This window comes from Corapipo altera, unplaced genomic scaffold, assembly GCF_003945725.1.
Source record: "Corapipo altera isolate COAL_440 unplaced genomic scaffold, ASM394572v1 61411, whole genome shotgun sequence".
NCBI lineage: Eukaryota > Metazoa > Chordata > Aves > Passeriformes > Pipridae > Corapipo > Corapipo altera.
The window spans coordinates 9741447-9755645 of record NW_020884875.1 but is presented as its reverse complement, the minus strand read 5'-3'; the positions used below and the strand labels follow the sequence as shown (position 1 = coordinate 9755645).

The following is a 14199-nucleotide window of genomic DNA, read 5'->3' as shown; positions in this document are numbered from 1 at the left end:
AAACCAGTCCCTCTGTTCCCATTTCACTCCAGATTGGAGAAGCATAAGCCACCCATCCCCAAGCTGGAGCACAGTGCTAGGCTCTGCAGGACAGCACACACTTAAGTTGGTGACAGATGCACCAACATGGGCCAATGCAAGTCTCAGGGCATGTGGCCCATTGAGCCACCCCAAGGGATGAAGCAAGCTTGGGTTGCCCCAGGGGAGGGTGTGCATCAGGCTTTATGTACACAGGATTTGTGCTCAAAAATGGCCAAATATTTTGGCTAAAGTTTTCCAGCAAAATCAGCTTGCCTCAGAGATCAAGTGAGGAAGTGCTCAACTCAAAGTCTCACACTTTGTCAGAATCTGACAATCAGAAGTACCAGATGACCATAATAATAAGCTCTAACCCTCACAATGAGAAAATAAGTAGCATGTCTGACCATACTCAAAATTGAGATTGATTTTGGCATTCTGACAGCACAATTTTAATTGCTGTTTATATCGCATCATTTTTGTGTATCCACATAATCAATTAACAGAGCTGTCAGCAGCTAAACACAGTCGCACTTGCACACCAGCTTGAGGAGATGGACTGGGGTGGTCTCACCTGTGCTGGGTTGCAGATGGGCTGGTACTGCTCTGTTCACTGCCACCTCTACCCAGGGCCACCTGTACTTTCACCAAAGTCAGGAGCACAGTCACCAGGGTCACATTAACATACAGAATCACAGAGTGGGTCAGGTTGGATGGCACTACAATGGGCCATCTGGTCCAATCTCCCTGCTCAAGCAGGGTCATCCTGGAGCACATGGCACAGGCTTGTGTCCATATGGTTCTTGAATATCTCCAGCGAGGGAGATTCCACAACCTCTCTGGGCAATCTGTTCCAGTGCATGGTCACCTGCACAGCAAAGAAGTTCTTCCTCATATTTAGGTGAAACTTCCTGTGCATCAGTTTCTACCCGTTGCCTCTTGTCCTATTGCTCAGCACCACCAAGAAGAACCTGGATACATCCTCTTGACAGCCTCCCTTCAAATACTTGAATATGTTTATGAGGTCCCCTCTCAGTCATCTCTTCTCAAGGCTGAACAGTCCCAGCTCCCTCAGCCTCTCCTCATAAGAGAGATGCTCCAGTTTCCCTTATCATCTTTGTAGCCCTCCACTGGATCAGGGCTGAGTAGAGGTGCAGGATCAGCCCCCTCAACCTGTTGGCAATCCTCTTCCTAGTGCACTCCAGGATACCATTGGCCTTCCTGGCCACAAAGCCTCACAGCTGACTCATGGACAGCTTGTTGTCCACCAGGACCTCCGGGTCCTCCTCCACAGAGCTGCTTCCCAGCAGATCAGCCCCCATCCTGTGTTGGTGCAGGGGGTTATTCCTCTCCAGGTACAGGACCTGCACTTGCCCTTGTTGAATTTCAGACAGTTCTTCTCTGCCCATCTCTCCAACCTGTCGAGGTCCTTCTGAAGGGCAGCACAGCCCTCTGGGGTATTGGCCACTCTTCCCAGCTTTATGTCATTAGTGAACTTGCTAAGGAGGCATCTGTCCCCTCATCCAAGTCATAGATGAGTAAGTTAAACAGTACAGCATTGAACCTTGAGGGACACCCTTACTGATAGGCCTCCGACTAGACCCTGTGCCACTGATTTCTACCGTCTGGGATCTGCTGTTCAGCCAGTTCTCAATCCACTCATTCAGCCCACACTTCTTGAATTCACCTACGAGGATGTTGTGAGAGACAGCATTGAAAGCCTTGCTGAAGTTGAGGCAGACAATATCCAGTGCTCTTCCCTCATCCATCCAGGTAGTTTTTTTATTGTGGAAGATAATCAGGTTTGTCCTTTAGTGAATCTGTGCATACATATCCATATGCACTGAAAAACCTTGTTGCAAGGATACATACAGCTCAGGGACACATTTAGTACCAGAGGTTTTTCATGAAGAAGCCAGTTTGTAGGAGTTCAAAGGACTCCAGTTCAATCATGACAGGTGAGTACAGTTATGTGGGTCCACCTTTCCCAGCCAGTGGGTAAGTGCAGCTGTGAGGACGAAGGACCCTGGGAAGAATGCTCTTACAGTCATCATGTGTTTAAGTATCACAGTCTGTCACAATCAGACTCCCTTGGCACAATGTGATTACTAAACAGCAATAACAATCAGAAACCCCAGAGCACAAACTATTTCCTGAACCACTGATGTGAATTTTGCCTAGCTGTGAATAGAATAGAACAGACATGACTAGGTCTGAAACACAACAGCTTAAGAAAGATTTTCTAAAACTACATATGTGGAAAGCCAGCAGCTCAGGCACACAGACAAGTGATTACTAGACTCAGCTATACCTGTCAGATCTGTGCCACAGAACAAGTGCTGCGTGTGATGCACTCCCTGCTGAATTTGAGAGGCCTTACAGTGAACAACATTAAAAACCTGCATCAAATGACATTAATTCACTGCTACAACACGTGTGTGTTCAAAGGCATCATGGTGGTGCAGCACCGCTGCCACTTTTTGCTCTGATAGCCAAAGACTGGAAAGCCTCTGCAACAAACCTTCATATGCCTACCTCTCAGAAACCTTTGCGATCATCTTCTTTAGCAGCCTTTTGCAGCCCCTCACCAGGTGAAGAAGGTGCTTTGAAGACATACTATATTTACTCTCAAGGAGAGAGGGGACAGCATAGTCTTCAAACAGTGCCTCTTCTCTCTTCCTGAAGCAGCACTGAAGAATTGTTATATGCTTCTCAAAGTCAATGGAAAGCCAGACAGTCACCAAAGTTAAAGATGTGCTTATAGGGCTGGATTGAAAATTAATCTTAGATGATTTTCTGAATCAAAGCCAGGAGCAACTTCCCCAGTTGACCTCTTTTGCTTGAGACTCGTTACAGTGGCAGACAGATTGTAGGTTTCGTTATATCCTTGGTTTTAACATGAAATTTAACACATCTTAAGTTATATCACTCTGAGTGGCAACCCCACAATATTTTTCAAGAAGAATGAAAAATCCTAATCTCTGTGGGACCATACTAGTCCACGGCCAACAGCCCTGGGAATAGCACATAACACCCTGCAGACACAGGTAAGACAAACTGTTTCACATTACAGAAAACACCAGCACATTTTAATCTTTCCCTAAAAGCAGCCAAATGAACAACATTCATTTGGAGGAATTAATGTAACTAATTATATTCAAACACCAACACAATCCATCTGCAATTCTTACCCCAATTTGCTAGCTAACAGGTAGTGAGTCTAAGCAAGCACAGGCTCTGGCAGAGCAAAATCAATGAATTTTCTGAATATTCTCATGGTATGCAATTTTAAACCTAAAGATGAAGCAGAGACTTTCTTTAATATGATCTTTCTGCCAAACTCTCTGAACACATCTGCCTTTAAAGCAGACTTGAACAAAATATTTTATATATATTGATCAAGTGACACCAACAAGCTCAGTAAAATCTTCTAGCTCTGTTTTTATGAGTTGAGAATAAAGAAAGCTACATTTTGGAGGAAAGGAGAGTAGCAAACCATGGCTACTGATATTCAAATGACAAAAATATCTGAGAGAATTCCAGATGTCAGCCATGTGTTATGGTTTAATAGTTCAGCTGTGAGTCACAGGTACAAAAATCTGTTATGAAACACATACCTGCCTGCCTGTGTGTGTACACACACCAATGTGGACTACTTAAAACAGATAAATTGTAATTTTGAGGTCTTTAACAGCCCTGGAGAAAAGCAGTTAATCTGTGCTGAGGTGGAAGAAAATTAGCACAGTTTGTACTATGCCACGGATGAAGGGTGCAATGATTTAGTTGCAACGTTTACAAACTGAAGTTAGAAATAAAGAGAGGTTAAACACCCATTTGACAACATGTGTAATCCTTTCAAATCCTAAAAGTCCAATCACACCCTGTGTCTTGAATAATCACTAGCCTAAATTGCACACACCCCTGCCACATGAAACTCAAGTCTAAGTAATTTCACACTGTAATATTTATACTGTAATTTATTAGGTCCTTTTAGCCTTTTTTTTCTTCTCACATAAAAGGAATGAATATCTGTGACATCAATGTTTAGCAAGAGATATCACATTCCCCATCTCCTTTCTGGTGGAGAAAGACAATCATTTATTGGTCTGTGTGCAGTTGGTGTCCATGAGCAGGCACCCCTTGCTGATTGATTTCAGCTATCTCTGGTTTTGAGTGGTCAGTCTGCAGGGGAGCTGGCAAGCAAGACATTCCCTCTCGGCTGTCCTCCACTCCAAGGTGGACCTGACCAAAATAGGGACCTGTATGTGAGGAGAATAATGTACTTGGCTCATCAACTTTTCATTCCGAGAAGCAGTGTTACCTGTGCCATGCTCCCACACACTGACATCAGCCTGCTCTCTACCTCCCTGCCTCTCTCCATCTGGGTGACTTTTCCAGGGGCACAGCAAGTCAGGAGCTTTGGAATCTGGACCGATTGGTCTCAGGGAATTTGCACAACAGTGAAATCCTTAAGGAGCTATGGACACTTTGCCATCCCCAAGAATTACACCCCTGAACATCCACAGACATTTGCATATTGCATGTTTTCTTGGCTGATTGCAAATACCCATTTTTATTTGGACATGCTCATGGCAAGTCTGTGGACCCACAGAGCCATGTGAGTGTGCATGCAAACCTCAGCTAGACAGGCCAGCATATCAATGGCACATCCATGTGGAGTGTAGTAACTACATGATAGGCATGCTCAGACAGACACATATTTTTATGAAAATTATACCTCTAAAGATATGTTTAAATAACACATATTAGAGGATTTTAATGACCTCATGAAAGGACAGGTGGGATAGGTGCAATAAAGTGGTTCAAGCAAAATCACTCAAAAGAAGTTCATGCTGGAGAATGGAAGGATGAGGAGCAAACTTCAGCTGTGGGACAAACAGCAAGGTGCTCCTCAGCAGTGGAGCTGGTTGAAGGCTGTCTGCTCTTTGGGGCCTCCAGGACACACTTATCAGCTGCTGAAGGGTTGTCATCAGATTCAAGGAACTGAAAATAGGTTGATGCTGTCTCTGTTCTGGTCTGGAAAAGCCAGAGGCAGATGGTGCTTGCTAAGTACCTGTGTGCCAACAGTGTACCAGAGGTTTTGGTCTGCTTCAGGAGTGCCTGCAAAGATAAAAACCCTCTGCTTGAGAACTCAAGAGAGCATTTTATATTTCCCCCAAAGCTCCCTACACTGTAAAGCACAGGTTTGGGGGTAGGGAAGGAAGGATGTTAAACCGTACTGGAAAAAAACACCTCACCAAACAATCGTCAAACACTCTTATGCTCTGGTCTTTGCAAATTAAGATTTCACATGGGAATTTGGACAGGTGCAGTGTTACCAGATCTGGCAATGGCAGCCCCCTGCCTACGTAGCTGAGTCTTATTTATCTTGCTGTGGTTTCAACTTAGCTGAGTCCCACAGCAGTGAGGATTTCAGATGCAGTGCGGCTGAGAAGCAGCAGCCGACTTTCTGCCCTGACAGGCATGGGGAGCAGCTGGACTCCAGCACTGGGCACTTGCTTTGGAGGGAAACCTTTGCCAACTGGCTCCCTGTGTGGTGATGGACTCAGGACAGGCATGCATTGCCAGTAACACCTCGTCACAGAGATACCACTTATCTCTCGTGTGCAAATGGAGAACATCAGCTTCTTGTGGCAATTGCGGCATAGCCATAAACAGCTTGCAACACAAGCAGAGAGCAAGGGCTGTTCGTGATACTCTCCTTTGAAGCATTACAGATATTGCATATAAAACCAGCCCCAATTTTGACAACTCTTGTAGAAAATCCTCAGATAAATGCATCTCCCTGAGATGCTGCTATTTATGGGGGCTGGAGTGCAAAAGCATACCCCAACAAGGGCAGGAGTTTGGCTCTGTGGGTATGACTTGATAAAAAGTCAGGCATGCCATGAGGTTTGCAGACATATATAATAGAACAACAGCATTTACATGATTTTTTTTGTCTGCATTGAGACTCAGTGAGAAACAGGGCTGATGGAGGCAAAGTGGAGCAGCAACAAGCAGGTGCTGCAGTGGGAGATGGCAGTGCATGGAAACAGACACAACTAGATTTAAAAAAAAATAGACTAGAAAGGTCAGAAATGCTACAGGAGAGGGTCATCACACCTCAACAAAGGCAATCTGCTGCTTCAGAGGACTGAGATTTGCAGACTGGGGCCATGGGCAAGGGCCTATAGGTGTCAAAAGGCCACTCTGCATGTGCTTGGGACAATGGGGCATTGGAGGTTTCCTTAGCCAAGGCAAAATAAACTCTCCAGAGAGGTGAGACTAGGTACCTACCCCACCAGCTGCCCGGTGTGGGGCAGAAATGCTCTGTGCTTACCTGCATCCTCTGGCAGCAATTTTTGCAAGAGGCCTTTTGATGATGCAGTCTATCAAAATGTGCATCGTGCTCCAGCTGTTCCTGTTGGGGTTTGCTTCCTTCTGAATGATGATTTTTCATAAAAGCCTACCCACTTCAGAAATATCGTCACAGAAATAAAATAGCAGTAGCATTACTTGTTTCCTGGGGGCTGCTACAAAAGCCATGTTAGAATAGCTCCATCTCGTGGAAATCAGCAGCAGCAGTGGGACCAAACGACGACTATCTGGGAGAAAAGCTGTAGGAAAATACTGGCAACTTGCTCCCTGAATGCATGTGCCAGCAATGGCTTTGGTTCCCATCCACAGCAGTTTTGCTTGTCCCATCTCTCCCAGAGGTTCAGCCCGAGCTGCGGGTTTGAAAAAAACTGTAAAATATCTACGTGCAAAGCCAGCATAACTAGTACATTTAATCAGATTTTCGACATATAACTGTAGTATTTACACAGCTCCTGTATGGTCATGTTCAGAGGTCAGGCAAAGTTTAGGGCTGTGTGGTGGCTTCAAGCTCTGTCGCACAGAGCTCCACTTCAGACTGTCTCAGAGGGACCCCCTCTCCCACCATCACTCCCTGCCTTTACTGATTAATTTACAGCAGCATTTGCACCTCACTCAACACTTTTTTCTTGTCTCTCGTCTGGTTTCCCTTTGTCTGTACCTGTGTACATGTATTTGTAAATCAAGGGGAACAGCTGTACTGCAGAGCTCAAATGCATTTTTGACTTTAAAGACTTTCCAGTTTAGATAAGAAATTCATGAGGTTACATTTTAAAATAATAATTACTCCCTCTTTCCTAATGTATGGTCGGATTTATTCTCCTGTTTATCCAGACTCTCAGTTTTACTTTCTGATAACAAAGTTTATTTAAAACTTTCTGTTTAAAGTCTGTTTAATCCATGTCCTGGGGAACAAGAAGTGAATTTCAGCATGAAGTACGTGTCCTTTTGGTTTTGCACTGTTGCCATGACTTAGAATCATCTAAGTGATGACAAAATCTTTCAGGCTTAAGAGGTCTGACAAACATCCCATAAACTACACAAGACATCAACAGGTCGCCAGCGTAGATCACTGAACATAGATGCAACAAACTTCTCAGGAGAGAAACTTCTCATCTGCAAGGTGCACAAACATTTAAATAATGTGAAGAAGATGGATTACCCTGAAGAGAACTCTGCACTGCCTTGCTATGCTCAGGGTATCCCAGAGTGCCTTAGCAAACAGTGCCCACTCAGCACGTGGGAGTGGGAGCTGAAACAGCAGAAAAGCAGAGCAGTGTGCACTCCAGGGATCCCATACAGCTTGCAGCAATGAGGTCCAGACTGACAGCAGTTTTGAAATAGGACCTCGACAAGAAAGACCATGGAAAATGCTGTTAACTGAAAATCTAGACACAGTCATGGTTGAAGGAAGGCTCCTGGAAGTAAATGGCAGCAGGTAATTCACTAAATCTGTTAAAAACTCCAGCTCTTTGTCTTTCCCTCTGTCCTCTTCTCTCTAAGAACCTCCCCAAGATCCTGCTTACTCCACAATGGTGGGTGTGACTTCTGAAAGACTGGGTCCAATAGGAAGCCACAGATTGCTGGTGGTACTTCTTAGGTAGCTCTAAGTAGAATCAAGAGGTAAAACTAAATAAAAGGATAATATAGGAGACAAATTTTGGAAATCTCATCAGGATCACAGGAACTTTACTTTCTGCTATTGTTCACTCCACCATTCTCCTCTGAAGAGTTATTTTTTCCATTCATGTGTAAAAAAGATTATTTATACAGTACTATTGCCCACACCCAGTTTGTTCCATTTAATCAGGCCAGGCAAACCCTGTCCAGGGCAGGCTTACCACTCACAAACAGCAGCACACTGAAAGACACTGCTATTTCTATCACACTAACACAGCATCAGGAACGGCCTCTTTTCTCATTAAAATGGAGTGCAAGTGCCCAATCTCTTGTGTTTCTTTAAGACCCACTCTTCTACGACCCAAGGAAAATATACATCCCATGGTGCCTTGCAGATTGAGAGAAACACGTGTCTGCCCCAAGCAGTGCAGCTCGGATCAACATGACAGCATGACAAACTACAATGCACACGTGCTGGGAACACTTCTTTACACATGGTTTCATCTCCACAAGCTGGAGGTGACAGCTCTGACCAGCATCTGCCAGAGTCAAACAGGCAGAGAAGCAATGGAGCAGAGGGGACAAGGCCTGCAGTGCCAACAGCCCATGGATACCACGGAGGATGATAGGCAGGGGAAAGGGTCAGTTGTTCTCAACGGTCAACAGCAAAATAAGCAATGAGTTAAATTAGAGCAAGGAAGCACCAAGAGGAAAAAGCCTGTAACTGATGGCAAGAGTAATTAGGCAACGGGCCCCAATGCCAGAGGAAGAACTGACTATCAGCCAACACCATCCTAGCAAGACTTTGTCATCATCACTTGTGGGAGGATGGAGGCCAACTGCTGCTCCCTTCCTTTTGTGCTACAGAGATTAGCCATCCCAGGCCTTCCCTGCTATGGTGATGGTTCAGCTGCTTCCAGCCACACCAGGAGAGCACAGAGAGAATTTTGCTGCATAAAACAAGGGAAGGCTATGGCTTGCTTTCATTTGAAGGCAACTGATATTTTCAAGGGATGGCAATATACAAAGAACTAACACCAAGATAAGCTGCAGTGTGAAGCTCTGTTGTGCTTTCTTTCATGGCAATGAAACCTTGCCAAAGACTGAGTTGCTAAGTGAAACACTTTTAAAAGACTAATGACCAACCTGCAGACAGTTTCTGGCAACAGTGTAGAACATTTGCCCAGCAATCTTTCAGGAGGCTGAAGCGTAAACCAGCCTGTCTCTGACCCGAATCTGACAAACTCAGCAAGTCTAAACATTTCCCAAATTCTTCTCCTTGCACATAGTTTTGGAAGGAGAGACTAGGTATTTGGTGTATATATTAAAAAAAAAAACAAAAACCAAAAACAAACACAAGAAAGCAGACATTAGAACAGACAGAATTTCTGGAGAAAGTATCTGATGGAAGAAAGGACTGGTGGCCCCAGGTTGTTGGACTCTGCTGAGTCCAGTCAGCAAAGGGGGCATGGCCCCACTGTGGAATAGCTCTGCATGCATGGGACCACTCTTTTCAGATCCACATTTCTAGTTTGGCTGAGTTACAAGAATTTACCATTTCAAAGCCATCTGATAGAAACGGCTCATTAGCAGCACCCAACCTCAGTCTCAACTCCCAGCAGCCACATAAAAAACTCAGAATTTTAGCAGAGAGGTTGGTTTGTTTTCTCATCAGTTAATCAAATCAGTCAATGATTCATGCTTGGCAAGAAAGGCAAGATCACTGTGAGCATAGGAACTTCAGAGCCCCATCTCTGAAGCATGGTGAGGACAAAGGAACAAATGTTATGCTGTGGCAAAACATATTTAGAGCATTGACATATTCCCTACTGAAACAGTATGCATTTTACCTCGTTACATCTCATGTCATAACCAGCAGTTACCTGCTAGCTGCAAGGATGCTCATCAGGCAAAGACCATCAGTGTGAAAGACAAGAATTTATTAATATGAATGGGGGAGAAAGAGGAGGGGAACTTGAGAAGTGAATTGATGCAATCAAAACTCTGTTGAGATATCACTTCAAGTACCTAAGGCATCTGGCTGAGCACAACCTATTTTTTTTTCCTTATCATGGCAGTTTTGGGGTTCTCCAATTATTCTCACTCATTCTGCCCAGAAATGCCTGCTCCTGCATTTCAGCAGGTGGAGGAGAAGAGGTGGCACTCACCTGCCTATACAGTCTCATCAGCAGCCACCCTGTACCGAAGGGTCATGGAAACCCCCTCTCAGCCAGGACAAGGTTGGGAGAATTTAAACACACTGTGGATGTAGCTATGGCTCCTCACCAGCATTCTTACTTAAAAGTAGCATAGAGGTTTCTCTCCTCTCTTCTTGGAGCTCTATACACAACAATTCATGTTGCTTAGCAACAGGGCTTCCTTTTAAGATGCTCTTTTGTCATTTCAAAGCCTCCATGCCAGAAGTTCTTTAGATAATCCAAACTCACACAAGCTCCATCAGTTTGACTCTTTTCCTTTACCTCTGCCTGGTCTCCTCCCATTGTAAGGTTAATATCTGTGTCCAGCTGAAGAAAACCAAATCAAACAATAATGCAACTCCGAGTGATCAGTCCAGTTTCACTGTGCAAGGGCTAATTAGAACTTCCTTTTACCTAAAACCATGCCAAGCAATGATCAACAGAGACCAGCTAAGGAAAGGAGAAGCTCACAGGAGTTTTAATTCTGATTTTTTGCTTACTATTCAAGTCAGACTTCATAAAACTACGAGATTTCTCTATTGTCCATTTGGGATTTAAGACTTGTGCAGCCCGGTTTGACAGATTCTGTACTGTTTGGAGAGAATAATAATGGCTTGTTACTAATGATTGTGAACTGTATTTTATCTTGGCTTTACAGTACTTATACAGTACTATAAAGTGCTAGCTCCCATGGGGAGCGAGAACACCAGGTCTTTTGCTTGTTTAGGCGGAAACAGAGGCTGAATTTTTGAGACAGGGAAAAAGTCTCACAGCTGTTTCACAGACTAACAGAGAGCTGCCCCACTGAAGTCCTCAAGATATCTTATGAATTTTTTAAAAATCATAATCTACTCAAGCAGCATAGTGCAACAGCAGTAGCCACACAGAAACAGTGTCTGCAGGGAGAGTATAGGAGATGTTATCATAGTATCATAGTATCATAGTATAGATTGGGTTGGAAAAGACCTCCAAGATCATCAAGTCCAACCTCTGATCCAACTCCAATTACTATATCATGGCACTAAGGGCCACGTCCAATCTCTTTTTAAAAACCTCCAGGGATGGTGAATCCACCACCTCTCTGGGTAGGCCGTTCCAATGCCTGATAACCCTCTCTGTAAAGAATTTCTTCCTAACATCTAACCTAAACCTCCCCTGGCAGAGCTTGAGCCCATGTCCCCTTGTCCTATTGTTGGTTGCCTGGGAGAAGAGACCAACCCCCACCTGGCTATAACCTCCCTTCAGGTAGTTGAAGAGAGTGATGAGGTCGCCTCTAAGCCTTCTCTTCTCCAGACTGAACAACCCCAGCTCTCTCAGCCTCTCCTCATAGGACTTGTGCTCCAGTCCCTTCACCAGCCTCGTTGCTCTTCTTTGGACCCGCTCCAGCACCTCAATATCCTTCCTGAACTGAGGGGCCCAGAGCTGAACACAATACTCCAGGTGTGGCCTCACCAATGCAGAGTACAGGGGGAGGATCACTTCCCTGCTCCTGCTGGCCACACTGTTCTTGATGCAGGCCAGGATGCCATTGGCCTTCTTGGCCACCTGAGCACACTGCTGGCTCATGTTCAGCCTCCTGTCGATCAGCACCCCCAGGTCCCTTTCCGCCTGGCTGCTCTCTAGCCACTCTGTGCCCAGCCTATAGCGCTGCAGGGGGTTGTTGTGGCCAAAGTGCAGGACCCGGCACTTGGCCTTGTTGAACTTCATTCCATTGGAGTCAGCCCATCTCTCCAGTCTATCCAGATCCCTCTGCAGAGCCCTCCTGCCTTCCGGCAGGTCGACACTCCCTCCCAATTTGGTGTCATCAGCAAATTTGCTGATGATGGACTCAATCCCCTCATCTAAATCATCGATAAAGATGTTAAAAAGGACTGGGCCCAGCACTGACCCCTGGGGAACACCACTGGTGACCGGTCGCCAATTGGATGCAGCTCCGTTCACCAGCACTCTCTGGGCCCGGCCCTTGAGCCAGTTCCTGACCCAGCACAGAGTGCCCCTGTCCAAGCCGTGGGCTGCCAGCTTTTCCAGGAGTATGCTATGGGAGACAGTGTCAAAGGCTTTGCTGAAGTCCAGATAGACCACATCCACAGCCTTTCCCTCATCCACCAGGTGGGTCACCTGATCGTAAAAGGAGATCAGGTTGGTCAAACAGGATCTGCCCTTCCTAAACCCATGTTGGCTGGGTCTGATCCCTTGTCCATCCTGTAGCTGCTGTGTGATTTCACACAGGATGATCTGCTCCATAACTCTGCCAGGCACCGAGGTCAGGCTGACAGGCCTGTAGTTACAAGGGTCAGCCTTGCAGCCTTTTTTATGGATTGGGGTGATATTTGCCAACTTCCAGTCATATGGGACCTCCCCAGTGAGCCAGGATTGTTGGAATTGTTTTCCCTTTGAAGATGAAACATGGATGAACAAGACATCAGTAATGAATCAGTTGCTAATTCCTGTGAGCAATTTCCTTCCTATATAGTGCCTTTATCCTGGCTATTTTCAGTCTGCATTTGGTAGGACTTCACATAGCTTCACATGCGTCAGCCACAGCCAACTTAGCTTCCTGGCTGGTAGGCAAGACTCAGGATGCAGGCACAGGGGCCACTAAGCCCTGTGTTCCCTGACCTCTAGCAAGCTGCAGTCATCACCTGAAAATCTGTTCATCCTATCTGCTTACAAATTAGCACTGATACCCCCTCTGAAGCCAGGAGTTCCAGGGCATGGCACAGGAGTAGTGCACCTGCATATCAATCTTTTTGAAAGTTACCTCAAATAAAATCCACAAGAGAACAATCCATCCGTAGAGAGGTAGCCAGAGGAGTTCTCACTCTATTTGTTTGGAATATTTCTATGTGCAGTGCTCACATCATGCCCCTGGTCACACCGTCCCTTCTTTTTCAAGGGACATCTGGGTCACTACCTGTGCAAGTGGTTTGCTCAAGTCATGGAAATTTCAGACTGAAGTTGCGACACGTCCTCAGCACTAACCTCAACCATCAGTGCCAGAGAACAGAAGCTGGTGGCTTGGTCAAGGAGTTGTGGCAAAGCAGAGGAAGAGGAACACCTGGGGCAGGGGGATCCTTCAGCATGGTCTCTGGCTGCCCAAAAGATCCACCAGTCACCATTGGTACCCAGCTGGGAGAGCATCACAAGTGCAGTCCTGCAGCTGCTGTCCCACTTTTGTCCCCAGCACCCCTAGGGGCAAGCAAAGGGACATTGCTCATGTACACAGAGAGCATGGGCTGGAGAGCATATCTGACTGCTATCTCCTGCCCTTCTTTAGGATTTCAAAAAGATCAACTGCTGCAGCATGAAGCAGTGGGCTTTCACATGAAGTCTGGTAAAGTCTGACATGTTTTGCAGAAGCTGTTTCTTCCTGACAGTGATTTATGCTCTTGCTGCATCACCTTGTTTTAGGCTTCTTAGAGTGTAACCTGAGCCTGCAACACTTGCTGCAAAGGCAGCAGAGCCCACGCAGGTTTTCCTGTTCGGAGATGTGTGTTTGTGGCAGGGCAGGTGGTCCTGGTCCTCCCCAGCTGCCATGTTTCATCTTCTTGGGGTATCACACAGGCACAGCAGGGGAGCTGTCACAGCACAAATCACACTGCTTTAAGGCAGATCCTGGTCTGGGTTCTTAACATGCAACATTTAAAGCAAGCATCTGGATTCCTATCTCTTGTTCATGGTACCAAATAAAGAACAAACAAGGAAAATCTTGAAATCCATACTTGAAGGAAATGGCTGAAAACTATTTTAATTCTTTGATCCTACATAGGATTTATAGATATTTTAGAAGCCTTGATGTACTGGGTTGCCAGTCTCTTTTTCTTCAGAGCTATGAAAGACCCAGAGATTGACATGATTTAAATGTTAAATATGAGAGAATGAAGACCTCATAGGGATTCCGAGGGTATTAAAGTCTTTTTAATACAGATACACAACTCGCTGCACTTTTTTTTTATGTCTTTGATTCCCACTCACTTCTACAGTC

At 45.4% G+C, this 14199-nt stretch overlaps 1 long non-coding RNA gene across 1 annotated transcript; it reads right to left on the bottom strand.

Annotated features, from left to right (window-relative positions):
• Nucleotides 1-4066: 4066 nt before the first annotated feature.
• On the bottom strand, nucleotides 4067-10349 carry LOC113943358. Its single transcript, XR_003526295.1, has 4 exons — nucleotides 10185-10349; nucleotides 7844-8000; nucleotides 6362-6749; nucleotides 4067-4277 (listed from the first exon to the last, which is right to left on the bottom strand). It is a non-coding gene; the product is annotated as an uncharacterized LOC113943358 (long non-coding RNA).
• Between the last annotated feature and the right edge of the window lie 3850 nt (nucleotides 10350-14199).